The following is a 16,758-nucleotide window of genomic DNA, read 5'->3' on the forward strand; positions in this document are numbered from 1 at the left end:
ATAAGCAAATCAGAGTCACAGACAGAATGAACTTAGACTGTAACGTACTAATGGCAACAGACTTATCAACCTTTTTTGTGCGTTTAGAGCATGCTGATATAACATGAGCTGAATCACCACAATAAAAGCACAACCCATTTTTCCGCCTATAGTTTTGCCGTTCACTTCTAGACTGAACTCTATCACATTGCATTGTCTCAAGTGCCTGTTCAGAAGACACCGCCAAATGGTGCACAGGTTTGCGCTCCCGTAAACGCCGATCAATCTGAATAGCCATAGTCATAGACTCATTCAGACCCGTAGGCGCAGGGAACCCCACCATAACATCTTTAATGGCCTCAGAAAGGCCATCTCTGAACTTTGCAGCCAGGGCGCACTCATTCCACTGAGTAAGCACTGACCATTTCCGAAATTTTTGACGATATATTTCTGCTTCATCTTGCCCCTGAGAGAGAGCTAATAAAGCTTTTTCAGCCAGAATCTCCTGGTTAGGTTCCTCATAGAGCAAACCCAATGCCAGAAAAAACGCATCCACATTAAGCAACGCAGGATCCCCTGGTGCCAATGCAAATGCCCAATTTTGAGGGTCACCCCGCAGGAAAGATATAATAATCTTAACCTGCTGAGCAGGGTCTCCAGAAGAGCGAGATTTCAAAGAAAGGAACAGCTTGCAATTGTTCCTAAAATTCAGAAAACTAGATCTATCTCCAGCAAAGAACTCTGGAATAGGATTTCTAGGTTCAGACATAGGAGCATGTACAACAAAATCTTGTATATTTTGAACCTTAGCAGCAAGATTATTCAAGCTGGAAGCTAAACTCTGGACGTCCATGATAAACAGCTAAGGTCAGAGCCATTCAAGGATTAAGAGGAGGAAAAAAAATCAGCCAGGCTGCAATTAAGGCTAGGCAGCAACCTCAGAGGAGAGAAAAAAAAAAAAAAAACTTCCTCAGACTACTTTTCCTCCTACTTCAGCCCAAACATTTTGGCCGGCTATACTGTCATGATTCCAATGGCAGGGAATCACAAAAGGACAAGCACCAACGAGCTCTAGGGTGATGGAACCTGAGCTGACCGTGACCCTAAACCTGAACACACAAATAACAATAGCCGGGGAACGTGCCTACGTTGATCCTAGACGTCTCGCACCAGCCGAAGATCTAACTTCCCCTATTAGAAGAAACACAGACCTCTCTTGCCTCCAGAGAAATACCCCACAGAAATAGCAGCCCCCCACATATAATGACAGTGAAATGAGAGGAAGGCACATACACAGTATGAAAACAGATTCAGCAAAATGAGGCCCGCTAAAACTAGATAGCAGAGGATACAAAAGTAAACTGCGCGGTCAGCAAAAAACCCTTCAAAAAAACCATCCTGTAATTACTTGAACTCATGTTCCAACTCATGGAACATGAGGAGCAATTACAGCCCACTAGAGCAACCAGCAGCAAAGAAACAATTACATGCAAGCTGGACAAGACAAAAATAAAGCAAAACGTGGAACAAGAAAATCAAAAACTTAGCTTGTCCTGAAGATTACTGAAGCCAGAAGCTGAGGTAACAAAACACTCTGATAACCTTGATAGCCGGCGGGGAAATGACAAGAAAGCCCGGTTAAATAGGAAACTCCCAAATCCTAATAGAACAGGTGGACACCAGAGACAGCAGAACACAAATCACCCAGTACCATCAGTAACCACCAGAGAGAGCCCAAAAACAGAACTCACAACATATTTCTATCTAGCTAGAAGTGGCCTCCTGTGCTTAATCTTGTTTCATACTACGTATGTCATTTCCTTCTCCTCTCACAGTCATTACTTGTGGGGGGCTAATCTATCCTTTGGGGATTTTCTCTGAGGCAAGATAGTTTTCCTGCTTCTATCTTTAGGGGTAGTTAGCTCTTAGGCTGTGACGAGATGCCTAGAAGGAGCATTCCACTGCTACTTCTAGTGTTGTGTCAAGCTTAGGGACTGCGGTCAGTATAGTTACCACCTGCTCAGAGCTAGTCGCATGTCGCTCCTTAATCACCAGACCATAACACCCTCCCTACTAACCAGAATCCCTCAATGTCTGTCCACTATTTCATCCTTCTTCTCCACTAGATTTCTGAAACTTAACATGGACAAAACAGAATTCATCATCTTTTCCCCATCTCACGCAACCCCCCCAACAAACTTATCCATTACAGTAAATGGCTGCCCACTCTCCCCAGTCCCACAAGCTCGCTGCCTCGGGGTAATCCTTGACGCTGATCTCTCCTTCAAACCACATATCCAAGCCCTTTCCACTTCCTGCCGACTTCAACTCAAAAATATTTCACGAATCCGTTCATTCCTCAACCAAGAATCTGCAAAAACCCTAGTCCATGCCCTCATCATCTCTCGCCTTGACTACTGCAACCTCCTGCTCTGTGGCCTCCCCTCTAACACTCTCGCACCCCTCCAATCTATTCTAAACTCTGCTGCCTGACTAATCCACCTGTCCCCCCGCTATTCCCTGGCCTCTCCCCTCTGTCAATCCCTTCACTGGCTCCCCATTGCCCAGAGACTCCAGTACAAAACCCTAACTATGACGTACACAGCCATCCACAACCTGTCTCCTCCATACATCTGTGACCTTGTCTCCTGGTACTTACCTACACGCAACCTCTGATCCTCACAAGATCTCCTTCTCTACTCCCCTCTTATCCCCTCTTCCCACAATCGTATACAAGATTTCTCTCGCATATCACCCCTACTCTGGAACCCTATACCACAACACATCAGACTCTCGCCTACCATCAAAACCTTCAAAAAGAACCTGAAGACCGACCTCTTCCAACAAGCCTACAACCTGCAGTAACTACCGATCGACCAAACCGCTGCACGACCAGCTCTATCCTCACCTACTGTATTCTCACCCATCCCTTGCAGATTGTGAGCTTTCGCGGGCAGGGTCCTCACTCCTCCTGTACCAGTTATGACTTGTACTGTTTAAGATTATTGTACTTGTTTTTATTATGTATACCCCTCCTCACATGTAAAGCGCCATGGAATAAATGGCGCTATAACAATAAATAATAATAATAATAATAATAAAGATATGTGCCAATATATTATAGCATAAAAATTATGAATTTACACTGTTTTATGTCCATGAAAGTCAATAGGTTAGCATGTTATTAGTCTAACCTGCTAAAGTGAGAAGATTTGATAATGTGCCAAGGCTGTTCCTTAGTCCCTGACCATGATGAAATAAAATAGTCAGTTAGTGCTAATAACATTCAGGCCATAAAAACAAACAACTTTGCCTTCTTCACTACTTTAGGCAACAAAATACGTTTTATTTTGTTGAAATAATTTTTATTGTATTCCCACATGTGTAGACCATCAGAAAATATAGCATGTGAACTCTAGGAATATGGCAACATGGTTATCTTTGTGCTTATTATGTTCTATCCCCGGCGTTAACACTATATTAATATTTAGCGGTTGTTTCATTTAAACTGGCTATAAGCATGTATCATTTGAAATGTTAAAGTACGCCATGGCTTTCAAATGAAAATACACTATTTCTATCATTAGATTCATAAATGCATATTATAAAATAATAAAGCATAGATTGGATTGAAATATGACATTGAGTATTTGTGTATTAGACATTGACTTACGGTGTTGGTGTTTTACTGTAGTGAAATAGAGGAGAGTGCCTCTTACAACCATTGCTTAGCACAGTATTTCTTAATACCCATCATTTAACATTGTTTGTCACTTTTGCGTGCTCCCAGCGCTTGATGAAAAAACATATTGTCACTGCTGATCATGTCAATTACACATGTTGAAGTAAGCATTCCTTAAGAGCTTTCTTACTTGATTTTCTTTATCTCAAAAGCAAAAATAGCATGAACGATTAAATCAATATCACTCCGCAGTCAACATATGCTTAAAGCGTTTCTATGGCAACTAGTGGAGACTTATTCATACCCTCTTCTTATTGCTCACATCCAGCCTTAATTAAAACATGCACAAGTGGCAATTAAAGTATTTTAAGCTATATAAATTGGAAGACTTTAAGGTAATAATTGAAGTTCCAGTTTCATTTAATCATATGTTACCATTTCCCCCCTCCCACCGCCGTTCTATGAGAAGTCTCGAAGTCCGTTCTATCTTGACTTGCCATGATCTGTTTTGTCAATACAGTTACAGTCAGTGAAATAATTGATATTAATAAGTGAAAGATATTACTGGTAGATTAATCATCTTGTTAGTCATATCAGAACATCTGCTTGTGCTGAGTCCTGTCAACATAAAAGTCAATTCTGCCAAAATATATTCATGGTGATGATGTCTTGAGATTGATTTATACAGTTATCCCATAAGCAGTGGGTGAAGAATTAGCGGCAAGTTGCTGCCAGAAAAGAAAATATGCAGGAATAGAACAAGAAAATGGAGGACGAGTGATCGAAAAAAAAGAAGACACTCCTAGAAACTGTTAATGGATTCTTGTAAAAGCACTCACCTTTTATGGGGGAACCCATGTGTCCTTAATTAAACGAAGAACATATTAGGTCCACGTAAAGAACTCTGGTGGGCAATAAACCTACAGTATCCACATCACCAATCAATGAAAAAGTTTTTTTAAGTTACAGATCTACTATATAAAGCTGAATGTGTGTGTGTGTGTAGGTATGTGTGTATGTCCGGGATTGGCATCTGCACCGTCGCAGCTACAGCCACAAAGTTCTGCACAGTCACACGTCTGGACCCCGAGAGCGTCATAGGCTATGTTGTGAGGCGAAATTTTAACCCCGCGCGTTCCAATTCACCAAACAATTTTGCCCCTATCTACATAATGGGGAAAAAAGTGAAAGGAAAAGTGTTGGAAGCGTCGCAGCTACAGCAACAAAATTTTGCACAGTCACACGTCTGGACCCTGAGAGCATCATAGGCTACGTTGTGAGGTGAAATTTTAACCCCGCACTTTCCAATTCACCAAACAATTTTGCCCCTATCTACATAATGGGGAAAAAAGTGAAAGGAAAAGTGTTGGAGGCGTCGCAGCTACAGAAACAAAATTTTGCACAGTCACACGTCTGGACCCTGAGAGCGTCATAGGCTACGTTGTGAGGTGAAATTTTAACTCCGCGCTTTCCAATTCACCAAACTATTTTTCCCCTATCTACATAATGGGGAAAAGTGAAAGGAAAAGTGTTGGAGGCAAATTGACAGCTGCCAGATGTGAACAAGGGGGACTTAAAGAGTGAGAGCGATGGCGCCAAAGAGTATATACCGTACAGTTGCTAAGGTGGGACCCCGACATGGGATACTCACCACACACGGGGATATGAACACACACACAAAATGCCCCACACACTACCACGTGCTTGAACACATATACCACCCTCAGCACACATTTCACCACACATACACCAACCTCGCCACATTAAAGTCAAAACACAAAAGTCGCCGCTCATAACTCGCCACGCGCAAAACTCGCCACATGCAAAAAATAGGCTCACGCAAAACTCGCCACAAGTGCAAAACTCGCCTCATGGAAAACTCGCCACACGCAAAACTTGCACATGCGGAAAAATTGCCACATGCACAAAATTTGCAACACATGCAAAAGTTGCCTCACACAAAACTTGCACATACTCAAAAGGCATCAGACATAAAACTCACCACGCGCAAAACTCGCCATGCGCAAAACTTGCTGCACACAACTTGCTACACTAACCTGTCACATGCAACTCGACACACAAAAAGTTGCTACACGCATGTTGCCACACAAAACTCATCTCACAAAAGTCGCTACATGAATGTCGCCACACAAAACTCAACACACACAGCTTGACAAACGAAACTCGCCCTAAAACACACACAAGTCTGGTATTAGCCTTCAAAAATAAAAATCTGATTAATAAGCAGACAAACTACAAGAGCAACAAATGTACCATATAGGAAATACGGCAGCTGTCAGTCACATGACCTGTCTATTATGTGTATGTGTGAGCTAATATATACTGCCAGGGGGAGGGCTTCCTGTTGGCTGGGGATTTATCAGGCTGCCAATTTATCTTACAAATACTGAGGTAAAAATACTGAGCAAATAATGTGTTAACGAGGTCTAATACAGGAGATCACACAGGTATATACTATATACAGGGGAGATGACACACAGATATATGCTATATACAGGAGAGATGACACACAGGTATATACTATATAAAGAAGGAGATGACATACAGGTACATACTATATACATGAGGAGATGACACACAGGTATATACTATATACAGGAGCAGATTACCTACAGGTATATACTATATACAGGAGGAGATGACATACAGGTATATGCTATATATAGAAGATGACATACAGGTATATACTATATACAAGAGGAGATGACACACACATATATACTATATACAGGGGAGATGACACACAGGTATATACTATATACAGGAGGAGATGACATACAGGTATATACTATATATAGAAGGAGATGACATACAGGTATATACTATATACAGGAGATGACATACAAGTGTATACTATATATAAGGGAGATGACAAACATGTATATACTGAGGTGAAAATGAGAGGTGTGAGGTGAAAATGAAAAGGTGTGAGTGCAAAATGAGAGGAGTGAGGGAAAATAGTGTAGTGATCGGAAAATGACAGCTGTGAGGTCGAAATGACAAGTGTTAGGCGGGAATGAGAGGAGTGAGGGGGAAAATGAGAGGTGTGAGGGAGAAAATGAGAGATGTGAGGGGGAAAATTAAAGATGTGATTGGGAAAATGAGAGGCGTGATGGGAAAATAAGAGAAGTGACGTGCTATAACTAACCACAGATATTTACTATTCCCAGGCAACACCGGGCTCTTCAGCTAGTCAATAATAAATATACATTAACAACATCTTAAAGGGAAATTGTCAACAGGTTTTCACTATGAAGTGCAAAGGCATAAAGATGTGGGGCTGAGATAATGATTTCAACCATTTGTCACTTATTAAGCTGTGTTTCCCTACAGTGAATGTTTTATCACTGCCCAGACTGGTGCTGGGGTGAACCCTGGTTCGACCACGCCCCCTTCCCAAATAAGCAGCTTACTGTCAATAGACAATGTAAAGGCTGGTGTGGGCGGGGTTAGCTTTCTGAGCTTTGCTGCATCTAAAAACTCTGATTGTGTCACAACTGCTGCACCAAGTAAACTAAATGATACATCGTAGGAATCTGGGTCTCTTTTGCAAGTTGCAACTCAGATGAGGTAGCAAAAACCATTTTTTTATTATTAGCATATACTCATTCTGGGGCTTCCACCATCTTCAGGATGTCTCCATACAGTCATTAATCAGGTTAAATATCCCTATCTTTTTATATTTCATGCCCCCTTCTTTCTCAAGCAAGGATATTTTACATGGTGAGTGATTGTAAAGAGGTATCTTGAGGAAAACAGAACCCCCAAAATATAAAGATGCCCCTAAGTTAATATCTTTTTTATGTAAATTATAAATTTTTAACTTAAGAAACACTTTTAAATTATGGCAATTGGTGATATGGATACTAGAGGTTTACTGTCCACTGGAGAACTAGACATGGACTTGTTACATCCTTTAAGTGGGGAGACACATGAGCTTTCCCCCCCATGAAAAGTGAGGGAATTTACACTAATCTGCTGACACTTGCTTGAAGTGCCTTGGTGTATTTGGTTACTTGCTTTTTTGCATGTTGGTTGTGCCGTTCATGTTCTTATGAGGATACACCGGTTGTAGCTGAGTAAGTAGTTGTTGGATGAGGATTGAGAGTGTACTGTATCTGGAGATTGCAATATAATCATATAATCATTATAATTCCATACGTTTGGTCAGAAGCATTAGATTAGTCGCATATATTTTTAATGTTTTTGTGTTTTATTGAAGAGAAAGTATGTGAGTGGTTTGATCTCCAGTTAATGTAAATGTAAGATTTGTAAATAGAATCTATATTTATAATCATCTAAGGGGCACTTCCGTCTGTCTGTCTGTCTGCCTGTCTGTTTGTCTGTCACGGAAATCCTGCGTTTCTGATTGGTCGCGGCCAGCAGTGACGGGCACAGTCCGGCCAAGAATTCGCCCTTTCCTACTCTCTGTCAGTGCCCCCTCCATACCCCCCTCCAGTCAGCGCTCACACAGGGATAATGGCTGCGTTACACCGCGTTATTCCACGGTGTAATGCAGTCTGTTACCGCTGCTATTAACCCTGTGTGACAAATTTTTACTATTGATGCTGCCTATGCAGCATCAATAGTAAAAAGATCTAATGTTAAAAATAATAAAAAAAATAAAAAATCATTATATACTCACCTTCTGGCATCTTTCCCGCTCCTCGCGATGCTCCAGGCCATGCATTGCGGTCTTGCGAGATGATGACGTAGCGGTCTCGTGAGACCGCTACGTCATCATCTCGCGAGATCGCAATGCATTCTTGGCACCAGAGCGTCGCGAGGAGCATCGCTAAACGCCTCGCCTGGATCCGGTGGCCGCCGGAAGGTGAGTATATAACTATTTTTTATTTAAATTTTTTTGTTTTAAGAGGAATATGGTGCCCATATTTCTATATACTACATGGGCTGTATTATATACTGCTCTGGGCTGTGTTATATACTACGTCTCTGTGCTATATACTATGTGGGCTGTGCTACATACTACATCACTGTGCTATACACTATGTGGGCTGTGTTATATACTGCGTGAGCTGTGTTATATACTGCGTCTCTGTGCTATATACTACGTGGGCTGTGCAATATATTATGTTGCTGGGCAATATACTACGTGGCTGTGTTATATACTGTGTGAGCTGTGCTATATACTATGTGGGCTGTGCTATATACTACGTGAGCTGTGCTATATACTACGTAGCTGTGCAATATTTTACGTGGCTGTGTTATATACTATGTGAACTGTGCTATATACTACATGAGCTGTGCTATATACTACGTGGGCTGTGCAATATATTATGTGGCTGGGCCATATACTACGTGGCTGTGTTATATACTGCATGAGCTGTGCTATATACTACGTGAGCTGTGCTATAAACTACGTGGCTGTGTTATAAACTTCGTGGGCTGTGCTATATACTACGTAGCTGTGCAATATACATGGCTGGGCAATATACTACGTGGCTGTGCTATATACTATGTGACTGTGTTATATACTAAATGGGCTGTGTTATATACTACGTGGCCTGTGTTATATACTACATGGGCTGTATTATATACTATGTGGGCTGTGTTATACACTGCGTGGGCTGTGCTATATACTATGTGGGCTGTGTTATACACTGCGTGGGCTGTGCTATATACTGCATGGGCTGTGCTATATACTACGTGGGCTGTGCTATATACTACATGGGCTGTGCTATATACTATGTCGGCTGTGCTATATACTATGTGGCTGCACTATTTACTACATGGCTGTGCTATATGCTACGTGGCTGTATTATATGCTACGTGGCTGTGCTATATGCTACGTGGGCTTTGCTATATACTATGTGGGCTGTGCTATATACTGCGTGGCTGCGCTAGTTACTACATGGCTGTGCTACATGCTACGTGGCTGTGTTATATGCTACGTGGCTGTGTTATATGCTACGTGGCTGTGCTATATGCTACGTGGGCTGTGTTATATACTATGTGGGCTGTGCTATATACTACGTGGCTGCGCTATTTACTACATGGCTGTGCTATATGCTACGTGGCTGTGTTATATGCTACATGGCTGTGCTATATGCTACGTGGGCTGTGTTATATGCTACGTGGGCTGTGCATATGCTTCTTGGCTGTGGTATATTTCTCTGCTGTATCTGTGCATCATGAATTGTGGTATGTGTTAAAGAGGGGGGCCCACTGAGACTCTTTCACCCGGGGCCCTCAAAAACCTGGAGCTGGCCCTGGCTTCACTGATTGTTCTCGGCCAGCCGGGCTTGACCAATCAGCCACAGGTGCAGTCCGGCCGCGAATTGGCACGGAATTTGAACCACGCTTCGCTAATTGGTCGCACCCGGCTGGCCGAATCCTGTGTATAAATTGCATTATTCTGAAAACTTCATAAATAAACTACGTACATATTCTAGAATACCCGATGCATTAGAATCGGGCCACCATCTAGTAAACAATAAATGCACTGAAACATGCACCCAGATGAAACCTAAAGGTTGATATAGAACAAAGGTGCGGTGACCACCATATTTATATGAAAATAGATGAAGCGCCTACTTATAATTGTAGATGACGTTATGCTGACTTGAATGATATAGTAGGTAGATATGATATCAATATGGATGGGTGAGGTCCCCATGTGATGAGACCACTGGCTACAAAAGATGAATAGAAGTTGCGTCCGTGGCGCCCAGGCCAGAGGTGCTCCTGGACTTACAATTGGAGCACTGGTAAGTATTTTATTATTTTATATTGTATATAAGAATTGCTTTCTATGCTGCAGAAGTAGGTCTGCTTCTTTGATCTAATTCCAATCTCAGCAATTATGGCTGGATGTAAGCTATACTTTACATGAGAAATGTTGCTATAGTCATGGATAAAGCTGCCTATCTCATGCCATAACTACACTATATATTACTTGCTCAAAATGACATATCATTATAGCATGGTCTGGAAAGGGGTTAAAGCTGTACTTCAATAGTGTAAAAGGTGTACTTATGTTTTAATTGCATTTTATTTACTGTTTTAGCTGAAATGCATCACTAAGGCAGTCTTATGGACAGTCACCATTCTCCTGACTATGCTATATTTCATACACTAAACACACACTTATCTCCCCACACTCTGTTGTCTATTGTTTAGGTCTCACATGACTTCACTCTTATCTCAATTGCAGCCTGGCTATTATTCTCACTTTCTTTGGAAGGATTGTGTTTCACATACTTGACAGCAGATAATGCAGAATCAATGAGCACCACAAAAGTAGAGCAGACAAAGTAATTACAGCACTTCCTTACAAATTGTAATAAGTAAAAAGGGACATACATGCAAGTGTAGATACATGCAAATCCCACCATCAGCAAGCCCTTGTGGCAGGAAAACAAAAGTTCTGCGTGGTATTAGGAAAATAATTAAATAATTTTTTTTTCTAAGCTATGGTGGAATCAGGTGGCAAGCTTTAATTCACATAGATATTATTTTCTATATTTTTATAAGCATGGAAGAAGAAGAAAACACTAGTGTAATAAGACTATCATTTATAATTATGAATAATCAACTTAAAAAGTGAAACTTTCGACTGAGACATTAGCAGTACATTATTTATGTGGAATAGTAACAGATTACGCATGTACATGTCAACCCTGCAGACTGTTTTCGATCTGCTCCCTAGCCAAGTTTAGTTGAAAAGCAATAATATGTGGGTGTGGAGACACGGGGGTTAGCGGGAGCTCCAGTTCACCAGCTGAAACCACATGGATCAGGGAACATCCCACAGTATGCCCGTTATCCTTTCACCTTAAATACTACTCAGACAACACAGGGTGCGGGTAAAACAGTGTGGTAATACTTTATTGAACCATAAAACAGACAGATAACGCATAGAACAGTCCCAGCAAAATACCCAAGATAGTGCAAATTATAGAGGCTCAGCATCCCGCTTGCCGCTATAGGAACAGCTGTGACTTCAGAGCTTCCAGCGTCGACTACTGTCATGCACAGAAAGAGGAGGTATGAAGCTTAGGAAGATGACAGTCCATTGAGGTTCAAGGCCACAAACCTGGCATCTCTGAACATCTCCATGGAGCCAGGGAACTAGCAAATCCCATTCCTGACCCCTACACACATATCCATGGTGGTCAGGTGACCGATAGGTCCAAATCCTGACTACCCCAAATGCATCCATGGGTTCAGCGATAGTGAATGGGGTAGATCTGTATTCTTCCAGCTGGGGCCATGGTCACCTAAGCTGCCATACTGTAGAATGACAAATCTGTGTCCCTCGTGGTATAGCCATTATGCCTTGGCTGCTGTCCTGTAGAGAGTCTCTGGTTCTTTGGATCTCTTGATCGCGTGGCTATCTGGAGGTATCTCTCCTTTTTATGGCCTGTACAATGTGTAATCAGCATATCAGCAAACATCATTGTTCAATAACCCTGTATCAGAGTGTTGCAAAGATAGCAGACTATACGTTGTAGGGGCTGATATAAGATGCAAATTATTATCCATTCATCTATTTAGAAATATCAATTTACCCTACAGGAAGAGTCAACATTTCAGACTCTTGACCAACTGGAGATTCATAGATTGAGGAGCCCTCCATGTTACATCATGGGGGCTACATGGTCGCACAGACCCTATAGAAGTAGCTGGGTGCTGATTGGTTATAAACAGTTTATTTTTATAAGCAGTATTATGTGCCGTCTTTAACATTTCTTTTTCTAGTCACACTAGGTCAAAAGGTCACTAAAGTCAACTAAGCAAGGTCATGAGTTCATGAGTAGGTTAAAACTGGTTCGGGCCACTTGGCTGCCCAGTCTTTTTTCTATGAATGTGATTAGCGGTCTGCAAAAGAGCAGGAAGACTCTGCCTAGGGGTCTCCACTCCAAACTTTGCTAGTGTTTGGGCTCCCCCACCCTCTTTCCGTTGCATACACCTAGCTTCTAGATGAACATGACACAGCCCCTTACACACAGTGTCAGTTGTGTATATTCCATAGTGTACAATATACTAAGAGGATCAAGACTTGCTTGCTCATTTATATACTGAAGCCTTCAGTGTGAAACATTTTTAGTTTCTCAGCAGGTCCATAAGCCTTTGTTGTTGCTCTCTGGTCCAGTCCACAATAATTGCAGACTCTAGACGATCCATGGCTAATCCCAGCAGCTTCACTTGGGCAGCCATGCGTTGGTCATGACTGGCTGCAGCAATCATATGGCTGATAGCTGTCCCTTACCAGCAGAGACAACTCAGAGACCAGTGGGGAACATGGGAAAAGCTTCAAAAATACAGGTGGGTGATCAGTAAGTGTTCATTGTTTTTTTTATTATTATTAGACTTGGCTTGGTCATTTCTTAAAAAGTGGTGGACATCCCCTTTAATAGTATAGAAATATGTATGCATTTCATTCTCCTGGGGTTCCTTCATGGCAAAAAATTGTAAATCACTGGTTTAACTAAATGAGACTAATAATGCAGAATTGTCTAATGTAGTGATAACAACTACATGAAAGGCAGTTTGCTGCTATTTATTTAGTGTAATAAAAACATCATTAGCCACAGCCATATTGCCTTATAGTCTGTAGACCATAGTCTTGTTCCAAACTGATAAACTCTATCTCTGCCAGCAGAACAGCTTTGATGATTGGGATCTCCTTCTACTAGTTAAAGCAGAAAATAACTCTCAGCAGCCATAGATTTAGCTTCCAGGACCGTTATGTCATGTATTTCTACTGTGATAAATATATCTTACATATTTATTATATTTTTGACAATGTGTAAGTATATCTCCACCTACGCTTCTCATTAAATTATAAAATTAAGTTTTACTCTCTGTCACATCTCCTTAAGCCCACCTACACATTCCAAACTTAGATTCCTATTTCCGTCACTTTGCAATGGATATTTGACAAAAGTCAAAGTTTTAGTGTGTTCTGGCATCCAGTACTGGTCCAATCATACATGTTGATGGGCAACAGATTGCTCTAGGAGTCTATGACACATTTATACCAAATTATAAATTCCATGTACCATTTTATTTCACACAACAAGATGGAAATTAAAGACAGCATTTTCTTAACATCATATTAATATTAATGTGTGTTTTTTTCCATTAACCACTTCATGACTTGGTAATTTTCCATTTTTTGGTGCTTTCATTTATCTTTCCCAAAGAGACATAACCTTTAAATTTTTATGTCAGCAAATCTGTATGAGGCATTGCTTTTTCTGCATGATGAATCATAGTTTTTAGAGTTGTTTGGGTTGGCCAAACAGTTGCAAAATTTCTGGTTTGGGTACCAGAACAGTAGGAAGGAAAAAAGGGATCATCTTGGCATTCACATCCTGATTAGAATGGTAGAGTTTTAATAAGGATGCAAGTGCCATGATGATCCCTTTTTTCCTTCCTATGTGGCTGATCTCACCAGCTGGATTGGCACTCTCCATGATTGTCAAACCACTCTGCTAATTCATTGCTATGCTTGCAGCTCCCGATACTCTCCCTCCCCTACCAGAACAGTACCCGGACCCGAAACTGAACCCCAATCAGATGATCCCCGATGAGTTTTTCTCACGGTGCTAGTGGGTATCTCACCAAAGTCACTGCAGTTCAGCTTGGCTGGGAATGCAGCCTCAGTGACCAGAGGTAACCTTGTCACTGCCGGTCACTTGTTAAAAACTGTTCCTGCCCCAAACATGGATTACGACATGGAAAAGACTGATGAAGAGGTGAGGAATATTGCTGTCTTTTATTTCCTTACAGGAGACGAGGGATTCGGTGGAATAGGCATTAGGTGAGTATAACTGTGTTTCTTATTTTTAAATTAAAAAGTAAAAGTGTGTTTTGTTTTATTTAAAATAAAAGACTTTATTCTGGCTGTGTGATTATTTACAATGTAACTATGTGATTAGTAATGGATAGGTGTCTTATAAATGCCTCTCCATCACTAATCCATGGGCTTGATGTCACCTGACAATGAAAAGATGACATCAACCCCACAAACATGTATCCCACTTGCCACCGCCAAAGGGCAAGTGGGAAAAGCCTGCCAAACACCAGAATTGGTGCTTCTAATAGATGTGCCTTTTCTGGGCATCTGCGTGCTGCTATTTTTAGGCTGGAGGGGCCATTATCCATGGCCCCCTACAAGCCTGAGAATACCAGCCCCGAGCTATCTGTTTTAGCAAGGCTGGTTGTCAAAAATAATAATTAAAATTAAAAAATAGATTGTGGGGACCCATCTACTGTTGATAACCAGACTTACTGAAGCTGACAGCTGAGGGTTGCAGCCCCCAGCCACTCCCATCAGTCGCTCCTGCTTTCACTACTATTAGCGGCAGCAGGTGTCAGCTGATGGGAGCGGTAGTTCCATCAGCTGACACCAGTGACCAGAGGTGAACTTTACACCTCCAGTCACAGCTGCATGTTCATGCTGTTATATGACAGCGTGGGAATCGCTGCTCTCTGACTGGCAGGGATGGTTTCACCGCCGATCAGAAGCAGTGTTTACCGCGCTGTCGTGCACATGACAACATGTCAAACACTTTATTGTCGGCCCCCCATTCACTAGTTCGAGTCTGCTACTCAGTGTCTGCTGGATGACAGGCTGTATGGACTCATCATGCAACCATTCAGCCTGCCATCTAGATGTAGCAGAGCTGACAGTGGGGTCACATCCTGCTGTCCTTGACTTTTCTGCAGCAATTACGCTGTAAAAAGTCAACTGGTGGTCGGTGCTCATAGCAAGTCAATTCTGCTACATACAGGCGATCTGATCATTGCCTGTATGCAACAGAGCCGATTGGGTTATTATAACAGTTTCAAGTCTCCCATGAAGACTATTTAAAGGGAAGGTGCCATCAAAAAAATTTTTTTTCAGAAATTGTAAAAATGTAAAGAATTAATGATTACATTTTCTTAAAAAATATTATCATTTGTTTATAATTTAGTAAAATATGAAAAATAATTTGAAAAGTTTTGGAATTTCCACTTTTAAACACTAGGGGGAGCAGCTGCTGAAATTTCAGAAAAACCTAGTGTACAACTAGCTCACATTACTGCACTGCAGTAATTATGGGCGGAGTCTGCTGACATGTGTGATGTCTCCTCTCCTCTCCTTCTGGGTGTTTGCTAAGGGATTAGAGAGGATGATATTCAGGAACCCAGTGAGAAGCCATTTTGTTGGTGACTGCAGAGTATGGCTGCCGTCACACTATCAGTATTTGGTCAGTATTTTACCTCAGTATTTGTAAGCCAAAACCAGGAGTGGAACAAATAGAGGAAAAGTATAATAGAAACATATGCACCACTTCTGTATTTATCACCCACTCCTGGTTTTGGCTTACAAATACTGAGGTAAAATACAAACCAAATAATGATAGTGTGAAGGCAGCCTTATACTGACAAGTAGACAGTCACCGAGGATGGCAGGCAGCAAGGATTCTGGGAGATATGTGGTGGAGGGAGCAGGGTGACAGCAGCACAGAGTATTTCAGGAGAGCAGTGTGCTGGTCTATAGGGGCCCCCTGTTTGGTGCGTGGAGCAGCCAGGGATTGTACATAGAGCGCTGTCTTTTATACACATGGATGGACCGTCTGCTCCACAGAAACCAAGGAAACATTTCTGCGGATTGATGGCCTGGTCTGATCCAGACTTTGCATGCAGACCCCATTCCCCTCCTCAGATCCTGTCTTCTCCATCCTGTCCTGGCAATGTGTGAAAGCGAGGCGACAGGCGCAGTCTGGGGTGACGCTGGGAAGGAAATGTAGCCATATAGTAACAATAAAAATGAGACCCCTCTCTTCAGCTGCCTCACCAGTAGTGTTGAGCATTCCGATACCGCAAGTATCGGGTATCGGCCGATACTTGCTGTATCGGAATTCCGATACCGAGATCCGATATTTTTGTGATATCGGGTATCGGTATCGGATCAATAGGGATGTGTAAAATAAAGAATTAAAATAAAAAATATTGATATGCTCACCTCTCCGGCGGCCCCTGGACTTCACACTGCTAACCGGGAGGCTTCTTTGTTTAAAAAGCGCGCCTTTCGGACCTGGGAATGACGTCCCGGGTTCTGA

The sequence above is a fragment of the Ranitomeya imitator genome, chromosome 5, assembly GCF_032444005.1.
Source record: "Ranitomeya imitator isolate aRanImi1 chromosome 5, aRanImi1.pri, whole genome shotgun sequence".
Lineage (NCBI taxonomy): Eukaryota > Metazoa > Chordata > Amphibia > Anura > Dendrobatidae > Ranitomeya > Ranitomeya imitator.